The sequence below is a fragment of the Botryllus schlosseri genome, chromosome 10 (assembly GCF_051294905.1).
Source record: "Botryllus schlosseri isolate E-star chromosome 10, Bs_hap1, whole genome shotgun sequence".
Taxonomy (NCBI): domain Eukaryota; kingdom Metazoa; phylum Chordata; class Ascidiacea; order Stolidobranchia; family Styelidae; genus Botryllus; species Botryllus schlosseri.
Window position 1 is genome coordinate 5015130 of NC_137245.1, and position 10203 is coordinate 5025332.

The 10203-nt window shown below is 39.0% G+C and overlaps 1 long non-coding RNA gene across 1 annotated transcript; it reads right to left on the reverse strand.

Moving 5' to 3' along the window:
* Positions 1 to 9510: 9510 nt before the first annotated feature.
* LOC145448885 (uncharacterized) lies at positions 9511 to 9943 on the reverse strand. Its single transcript, XR_013918058.1, has 2 exons — positions 9769 to 9943; positions 9511 to 9699 (listed from the first exon to the last, which is right to left on the reverse strand). It is a non-coding gene; the product is annotated as an uncharacterized LOC145448885 (long non-coding RNA).
* Between the last annotated feature and the right edge of the window lie 260 nt (positions 9944 to 10203).

Here is a 10203-nt window from a genome sequence, read left to right on the forward strand (position 1 = left end):
GATTTCAATACATATTTCGACTATGCCTACAATCCTGATGGGAGTTAAAAATACCTACATGCAACAAAGTGATTAATAAAATCCGGAAGATGCATCATTACTTTTATGACCAAAATGTTTGAAGACCACCCCTCCATCACCTCTACCGGATAGTCTGATCACGTAGGCTAAGAATGGATGAATATTTGACACTATTGACAGTAATATATGAAACAACCAATATTATCGACGAAATTAATTTTCCAGGTAAAAAGGGAATCCACATAACTTTTTCCAGCATTTACACTCGCGATTTCGGTACATAAACAGTAAGCCCGGTGGGGTGTTCTGCTGCTACAGTGTACAAAAATTATATCGGTAAGCAAGGATAGGTCAAGAAAGCATTGACCAACTAAAATTAAAAAGAAGTATTGCTTAATTGTGCACATTCATTGAAATTTGAGATAACCTAAAAAGGAAAACGTGATACAGAATTGCAGATCCTTCCAGTTGAGGTAGCCTAGATTTTAATCCATGAAGCATACACTCTAAATTCGAATGCGCGCAGAGGAACGCAAAATTACACGTCAAATCCGTTTTTTTAACTACCACACAACGTGCTGGAGCCGATGTGTGCCTGCTATCCTGTGTTTAGTGGTGGTGTGTTCATGCTGAATCGTGCAGAGCTCGAAATTAATACCAGCCATCCATGAGTTTTTACTCAGCTTAGGCTCAAAAAATATATTATTGCAACGAAAGATGAATACAGAACATTCATTTGCAGACGAAAATGTGTGAATTTCTAGCTTGCACAATTGATAATTTTAAGCTTTTCCAAATAGAAATAGGAACTACAGCTACAAAGTTATCATAAATTAGATTCTAATTAGAGCAAAGAAACGTTTCACTAATTGGTGTAGAATTAGAATTATAGCGACACAGTTGTTTTCGCAAATCAGATTATAATTAGAGCAAAGAAGCATTTCACAAATTGGTGTGAAATTAGAATTATAGCGACACAGTTGTTCTCACAAATTAGATTCTAATTAGAGCAGTGGTTCCCAACCTTTTTCGACTCATCGCCCGCTTTTCAAGCTCCACGCCTATCATCGCCCCCAGATTTTGCAAACCGAAAAATCGGTATACAATCTGTAATCATCGGCGGGTTGACTAAAAAAAAGGTCATTCCGACGACTTGACTCCAATATAGCCGTTTTAACGCGTCATCGCACCCTTCGCTATTTTCGACTCATGTCGCCCCCTTTGTCCATTTTCGCCCCACTATCGCCCCCGTGGTCATTTCCTCCCCCCCCCCCTAGGCCGCCAAATCGCCCACGTTGGGAACCACTGAATTAGAGCAAAGAAGCATTTCACAAATTGGGGTAGAATTAGAATTTTAGCGACATAGTTGTTTTCACAAATTAGATTCTAATTAGAGCAAAGAAGCATTTCATAAATTGGGGTAGAATTAGAATTATAGCGACACAGCTGCAACCACAAATTACATTTGAACCAGAGCAAAGAAACATTTCACAAATTGTGATAGAATTACAATCCTAGCGACACAGTTGTTTTCACAAATTAGATTCTAATTATAGCATAGAAACATTTCACAAATTAGGGTAGAATTACTTTCATGGCTACACAGCTGTTTTCACAAATTCTATTCTAATTAAAACAAAGACACATTTCACCAATTGGTGTAGAATTAGAATTATAGCTACACAGTGGTTTTAACAAATTAGATTCCAATCAGACCGAAGAAACATTTCACAAATTGGTGTAGAATTAGAATTATAGCTTCACAGTTGTTTTCACAAATTAGATTCTATTTAGAGCGAAGAAACATTTCACAAATTGGTGTAGAATTAGAACTATAGCGACACAGTTGCTATCACAAATTAGATTTGAATCAGAGCAAAGAAAGATTTCACAAATTGGAGCAGAATTACAATTGTAGTTACAGTTGTTTTCAAAAATTAGATTAAAATTAGAATAATAACTACAGTATTTTTTCCGAATAAGAGTAGAATCCGAATTATAGCTATTTTTTATTTTAAAATTAGAGTAGAATTAGAATTACAGCTACAGTTGTTTTCTAAATTAGATTCGATTGAGAGCAAAGAAACATTTCATAAATTATAGTAGCACCAGAATTATAGTAACATAGTTCTTTTTACAAATTATAGTAGAATTAGATCAATAGCTACACTCTTTTTCGAAATTAGAGTACAATTAGAATTATAGGTTCAGTTGTTTTCACAAATTAGATTCGAATGAGAGAGACGAAGCACTTCATAAATTCGATTAAAATAAGAATTTTAGCCATACAGTTTCTTTTCACTCTAATTAGACCAGAGGTCTCAAACACGCGGCCCGCGGGCCGCATGCTGCCCGCGAGAGCATTTTGTGCGGCCCGCGACGGCATTTTGTATTTTCAAGTGTTCAACAATATATTCAAGTGCCATATATCTTTTTTATATATAGGAACTTAATGTTCACGCTAAAACTACTATAAAAATCGCTGAAATCTCAACAAACTTCACTATCACATCACTTTTAAAAGCTACCATGCGGTAGAAGATCAGCTATTACGTCACATTTCTAGATCATGATGGTGAAACTTGACCCGTTGATGATTCGTGACGGAAAATTGTGATTTGGTTAGGTGCGAACTTCTCGTAAAATGACTCGATTTTGGATTGACTGGGTGACTAAATAAAAATGACTCGAGTTGAGTCGGGTCAGACGTTAAAATCAGAGAAGGACTTGCGACTCGGAACGGTGACTTGGTAATCCTACGGACGCAACAATCCATGAAACTGTCATGGGCAACAGTCAGTGGCGTATCCAGGGGGGGTTAGGGGGTCGGAACCCCCCCCCCTTTTCAAAATTCCAAAAATTAATGTCAAATATAGCCTCTAATATTTGCTAATTTATCAGTTTAACATATTCGTTTTTACGTATGAGAAGGCGAATATGGCGTCTTAATGTTATTTAAGGGGACTAACACCCCTACAAAATATTGGAATTATGCGCCGAATTAGTCGAAAGGATAAAATAGGTCATTATAATTCGCTAATTCCATACGAATTCTGCGCTTGGTCAGCTACATTTCAGCTGTGGCGGTTGCTGACGTTCTAAACTTTCTTCCCTCGATTTCTCTCTCGCCTTGCTAAAACGAGAGATGCATTTTAGGAAAATCTAATCTAATTGGCCGACACGATACATAATTGCAAAGACGAAGTTGTCGGCAATCAACATCGCTCGCGAATTCGCTGTACCTGCTCGCTTTGAAATCCTAATTAAGAATTGCACGGCGTGTTGATTGATCAGCGAGACGCAGACACGACGGCACCAGTACGACAATGCTATTCTCAAATCCACATTGTATTCGCGATTATTGGCGAGAAATGGCCTACGATTGACATTCACATTTCAAAATACAAGTCTGGCAATCCACGTTCTCGATTGTTAGGTGGCTTGCTGTCGTCCAAATACAGGCCTATGTTGTCGCTGAACGGGAGAATTGAGTAGGCCTAGTAGTAAAGTTAACCTAATTATATCGGCTGACAAGTTTCTCTGTCGATCTAGTTATTATCCCAGTGTGTACTCTGTATTAATTGACTGACTTGCGTGCTTGCAATTAAAGTCTAGTTATCTTCGCGCGTACTACACGCTCAGCCGTATGGCTAGTAAAGCCATCGAAAAGCACACATTCGTGTACGACAAGGCAATGTCTGTATCGTATTCGTACATCTCCCACTCACCGCAAATCTCTGTTTATTAATAAACTATAAATATTCGCACGGCGTGGAGACGAGTGATCGCAATGATGACGTCACAATAGCCAATTTCGTAACGCAACCCCCCCCCCTTTTTCGCGCTCTGGATACGCGCCTGGCAACAGTAATATATCAAAAGGTCGTAGCTTGCGTTGCATAGGGTATATAGCTATCTAATCAGGTAAGCATGGCAACCATTGGTATTCTGTGACCTCCCGTGACGTGTAGTTGGTTACATGCTGGGTGTTGTTTGCTCTCTTTATCCATGTTATTATCGGTGGCGAGTAAGGTAGTAGTACGCTCTACAGAGCTGTAACACCAATGAATTCTTCGCCGATTGGATATTTCTATTCCGGGGGTTCTTAACCAGGGTCCGCAGACCCCATCGGGGTACAAAGCACCACATCAGGGTGTACGAGATTCATTGTTGAATTAATCGAAGGCAAAATCCAACGATGATTTAATTTGACTTTGGCAATGACAGTAAAAACAGCCTATACTTATCACGACTATATAAAAACCAGGATTAGGCTACACCGCTCAAATGCTCTGATATCAGATCAATCTTCAGTAGATTTTAAAATATTCTGCGTAAAATTGTGGCTCGTCAAAGGTTCACTATAGCTGCAAATTATAACCCGACAGTTTTACGATGCCATGATGCATCCTATCGCATGATGCCCGACACAAAAACAGTGTTATTCAAATATTTGAAAATGTGTATTTTTTTTCGTGTCTAGCGTGAATAGTACCATAGTAAATTACATTTACTCAATGTTTGTGGCACAGCTCCCGTCAAATGAGGCCTACTTGGAAATTATACACTGAATATTCCTATTATTGATGCTGCGGCCCGCGGCGTCATCAAAACAAGGAAATTGGCCCGCGAGCGCATTTGAGTTTGAGACCTCTGAATTAGACGGATAGACACAACTAGACTGTCTAGTTGTCCAAGTCTGCAAACGATATCAAAATCATTACTGGGATTTCTGAAATCTGCTCATAAAACAGAGAAGCTTGTTTGATTGAAACCCAAAATTTCTTTCTCCAATCAGGACATACTGTAAAAATGACAGTATCTGGAACACTTTTGGATATGTGAGGTCCCTAAAACATAATAACAGGCGAGAAGATCAAGTACTCTCTCAAATAGTAATGTGAGAAGATCCCTTTATGCGAATGCCATTCTCAACGATCCATGACTGCAGGCCACCACCATTTTCATGGTGCGCTAGTACGAGATGTGGGGGACTCAGCTTTGTGTTTGTTAATTCGACGGAATGGGCCTGGAATTAAACAAAATATGTTAGGTAAAATTATATTGCCAATAATCCATGTGTGAAAGCACAAGATTTAGGTTAGGTAAAAATGCTTTTATGGGACTTCTACATAATGAATATGTAATAAAAATACAGCTGAAGGGTCAACATAGTTTAACAAGCTTAACTCATGGAATATAGCAAATTCTGTCGTCACGATATGCTGTCTAACCGTTGACATGTATGGGTTTTTCCACATAATCAGATATCTTCTGTAAATGTGTACTTGAACATATGAAGTTATGATTACTGTCTATGGCAGCGGTTCTCAACCTTTTTTGACACGCACCCCCCTTAGCGATGGTCAAAACAATCGCGCCCCCTGACCCCCCCCCCCCCCCCTTGCATTTATCGTCATGTCAAAATGAGCACATCATCTAATACAGAGATGGGCAACCTTTTTGCTAATCATGGCCGTATTTCCGTTATGTAGCCTAAGGCCACATTCCAGGGCATAGCCGCAATGAACAATCTGGACGCAAAATACCCATGGTAAACTGTCCATATCCATTCCCTATTCACAACGGCCTATTGTACGCACCGAAATCGCGAGTGGCAATGTTATGAATAGTTGATGGAAGTGGATATTGTCGCGCAGAGCGCGAAAATTTTTTAGAGTCCCGAATGAATTGTTATTTCTTGACGATTCCCATTTCGGCTCATATTAAGAAGGGCGCTGCTGCATTAAAATCGAAAAATGAAGTCTTGTTGAATTGCGCGGAGCGCGAAGAAAATTTCAAGATTAAATAAAATCTCTCGAAAATTCGGGAGTGAATTCGTAATTGCAATTTGCATGTCTACGGCCGCCAACACATACTAATTGAATTAGGCGTCTGGCCGCACAAATTCCTTTCTACGGCCGCATGCGGCTGTACGGGCGCAGGTTGCCCACCCCTGATCTAATAGTATACATAAGGTATATCTTACGCTAATTTTGAATCCGCATTCCAGTTGTGGAGTATTTTACATTGCTGGCAAATTTCCCCAAAATTGATTGAAAATAACAAAAAAACATTGAACAGGACATCACTTAATTTCAAGGTAGGTTGCACTGAGACTAATCCTGATGCTGGTATAGAGACTACAGAGAGCACTGCGTCGTTCTGTCCTGCCATGCTAAATTTGATCAGTTTTGGAAATGAATTAAACTGTGTTGATTTATATCCTAATTGAGGGCGAAACTGGAAAACCTATATTGCATGTCAGTCTGTCTTAGGCAGTGCAGTTCGCCAGCTATTAACAACAGCTACCTAGCGCACTGAGATTTAGGCTACAGCCAAAGCTATGAAGTAATGAATGGCTTGCACGTAGGAATTGCTCTAAATCTTCAAAAAATATCAAAAATTTGCCCAGACGAAGTTGAACTCAGCCTCTACTCCGTTGAGCACGACTGCTTGAGTTTGAGTTTGGCAAGCTTTCTAAAATACGAAATAAGTTTAATCTTCAACAATCGTCTTTTCAGAATGGTTGTGAAACACATGATCAGTCACAATTTACACAGGCTTTGTCAATTTCTCGCGCCCCCCCCCCCTGAGAGCCTCCCGCGCCCCCCAGGTTGAGAACCCCTGGACTATGGTATACAATAAACTAGTAAGTTTACTAAGCTTTAATGATCCATTCAGATTTGATCAGTATACCATCATACAGATACCTTTTGGAACGGCACAAGTAGTACGTTCACATTCACTGATTCTATGCTCTATATTCATGGTAGCCAGCATCATGAACTCAAAATTCAGGACTACCGTACCAAAAATTACATTAGCAGCAGAAAAGATTTTCCATGGTGAGGAAAGAAAGCGATTTTACGACTCATTCTAACTTTGGCCTTATCATAAAAATGATGTATTTCAAAAATATTTAATAATCATTTATTGTTCGTAGCCTTTTTTCAAGTTCGAGTGTGTTTATTGCACCGTCATAACGTAGAGTCAATCTAAACATAGGCCTACAATATTTGCAGCACCCAAAAACAATTATGCCACATTTTTGCGGCTAAGTCTGAACTCAACAGACCCCGAATTGAAACAAATGTTTGCGGCGTAACTCGGAAATTAACAGACCCCGACAACAGAACCCGAGCTAACTCTACATGCGCCCATGTTAAACCACTAAATTTTCAGACAACTAGCGGTACTTTTGTGACGGTCACGGTCTGTAAAGTTCGAACTTGTGCCAGATCCTGCCATGTAAAACGTTCCAGATGTTACGGAAAACGTTGAACAATGCTTGCCGAAAATCGGGACAAGAGTCAATATCAGTACAAATCTGACAAATCAAGACGTTATGGTACATCTACGTTCATTGTTCACACAGTACCAGGTTAAGCAAGCGGCAAATCTTACAACTCACCTGATAAAGCCTAATCGCCCTCAAATCATGCTGTGCTCTGATTCTCTTTTCAGTTAACGCGTTTTGTAACTCCATCAGGAGCATAACCTCATTGGCTTTTTCTCCCTACAAATAAATACAATCATATTAGCCATGTAGAAGATTTGGTTGAGGGACTTTCCTGGTATTGTATTTCGGTTCATATGATGGCAAGAGTTGTGCCACGACAATATTTATTATATACAATATAAAATTGCAACAAAAATTAACGCGACTATCATAACTAATATGCGTTCTAGTATATTTAAATATTACTAACCTCTTCATCTGTCTCTACTCCAAATATTTTTTCAAGAGTAGTAAGCCTTTCGCAATACCTATCACGCATCTCTTCTACACTCCTCGGAACGAGCATTTGAAACTCCGCTCTGATTTATTACAAAAGTAAAGCATTACTATAGAAGCGAATAGTAGTGAGCAGAGCATGCACACACACTTCTTTAGGTTATATAAAGGGATTTGATATGAATACAATAAGATTTATTTCACTAGATGATAATAAAAATAATAACATGACTGCCAATACCCTGGCAACAATGAGACGTTGTGTAATAAAAAATAAAAAATTATCTGAACAAGAACTCGCAGAAATCGAGGGAGAAATGAGTAACAAAAACATAGAAAACTCTGAGGCACTGGAACTGCAATTCGGCCAAGATGACCTGAATCCACAGCAATCACTTGATGACCCGAACATCGCAGAAGTAGAATTACAAAATACCACCGGGCACCCGAATGAATCAACAACACCTAACGATGGCGACATAGACACGGAATTAGAATTGGAGATCAAAAATCAAATCATCGACCGAATGAAATCCACATTGAATGTAAATGACAGAGTGCAGTTACCTGACCTACAAATTACAAAGAATCTGAAAACTGATATTGCAGTAGCGACCAAAAGTTTGACAGAAACCATACTGCGTGCAACTCTAAATGACAAACAAGGAGAAACACCGCAATGTCCCTTGACAACAATCAACAACCTCATTTACAGCACTGCGGCAGTTATCTCAGAAAGGCACTGCAAAATACCAAGAACTGTCAACAAAAAAGGGGAAGCCATACGCCAGCTTGGCAACGCAGAATTGAAAACAAAATCGCAAAACTAACATGTGACGTTGCGATAATCTCAGAACTAAAAAAAGGAAATGTTTCCCGCAAAGTAAATAATAAAGTAAAATGAATAGAACTGGAGCACCAAACCAAATTGCAGTCAACAGAAAAAGTGACAATGTTGCAAGAAGAATTAAAAATGAGAATATGCGCCAAAGCACAACGATTGAAACGATATTAAAAACGAGAAACACAATACCGCCAAAACTTGTTATTTGCTCGCAAACCTGGACAAATTTTTCGAATGATGAAACAAAAGTCAAATCAAAAAATTACCAGCAGCAAAATACCAGCCACTGCAGATGCGGAATGATTTTGGAAGAAAATATGGGAAACCAAAAAATTGCACAACTCAAATGCAAATTGGATACAAGACCTCCACAATGACCATCTACAAACACCAGAACAACAATGGTCAGAAATCACAAAACAAGAAATCAAGGAGGCCCTAAAAAGTTCACTGAACTGGAAAGCAGCTGGTCCTGACCAGATCAAAAACTTTTGGCTAAAATAACTAACTGCAACACATAATAACATAGCGGTGACCTACAATGAGCTTTTATCCTCAACCAGCTCGCACGAGATCCCAGCCTGGTTCACACAAGGGATCACTTATCTTATTCCAAAAAATGAAAACACCGGGGACCCCAAAAACTACAGGCCGATAACATGCCTGACAACCATGTACAAAACACTGACCAAAATCCTGGCAAAACGAAGCTACAAACACCTAGAAAATCTTTTACCGCCTGAGCAGAAAGAATGCGCCCTTGGCTGTAAGGATCACCTGCTCCTTGACAAAACCATTCTTGAAAACTGCAAGAGGAGACACACTAACCTCAGCATTGCATGGATAGACTACAAAAAAAGCTTTCGATTCAGTCCCTCACACATGGATACTGAAAACAATGCGTCTGTACAAAATGAATCCGATCATCATCAGATTTATTGAAAATTCAATGAAAAATTGGCATACAAAACTGTTGATCAAACATGACTAGATTGAAACAGAAACCTGTACAATTCAGATATGCAATGGTATCTTCCAAGGCGACTCATTCTCACCTCTTCTATTCTGCCTCAGCTTAGCTCCACTCAGTGAGTTGCTGAGGAAAAATGAAACAGGATACCTGATGAAAAAAGCAGCAAATTCTGAAGGTCAAAAGATTCATCACCTTTTGTTCATAGATGATCTGAAACTGTATGCGAAATCCGATACGGACCTGAATAACCAAATGAAAATTGTTCATGAGTTTTTGGAAGATATAAAAATGAAATTTGGCTTGGATAAATGCTCAAAACTTACCATACGACGTGGAAGAGCCACCAGCACTGGCGACATGAACTTCAAAATGGACGAAACCATAAGAGAAATGAATGCTGAAGATCACTATAAATATCTAGGGATCTGTGAAAGCGACAACATTAAACATGCTGTAATGAAATCAAGTCTGAAAAAGAATACATTAGCAGGCTCAAATCAATTCTCAAAACTGAACTTAATTCCAAAAACAAAATGAATGCCATAAACAGTCCTGCAGTGCCTGTCTTGAGATATAGCTTTGGTGTGGTGAACTGGCGCAAAGATGAAATTAAAAAATTGGACACAA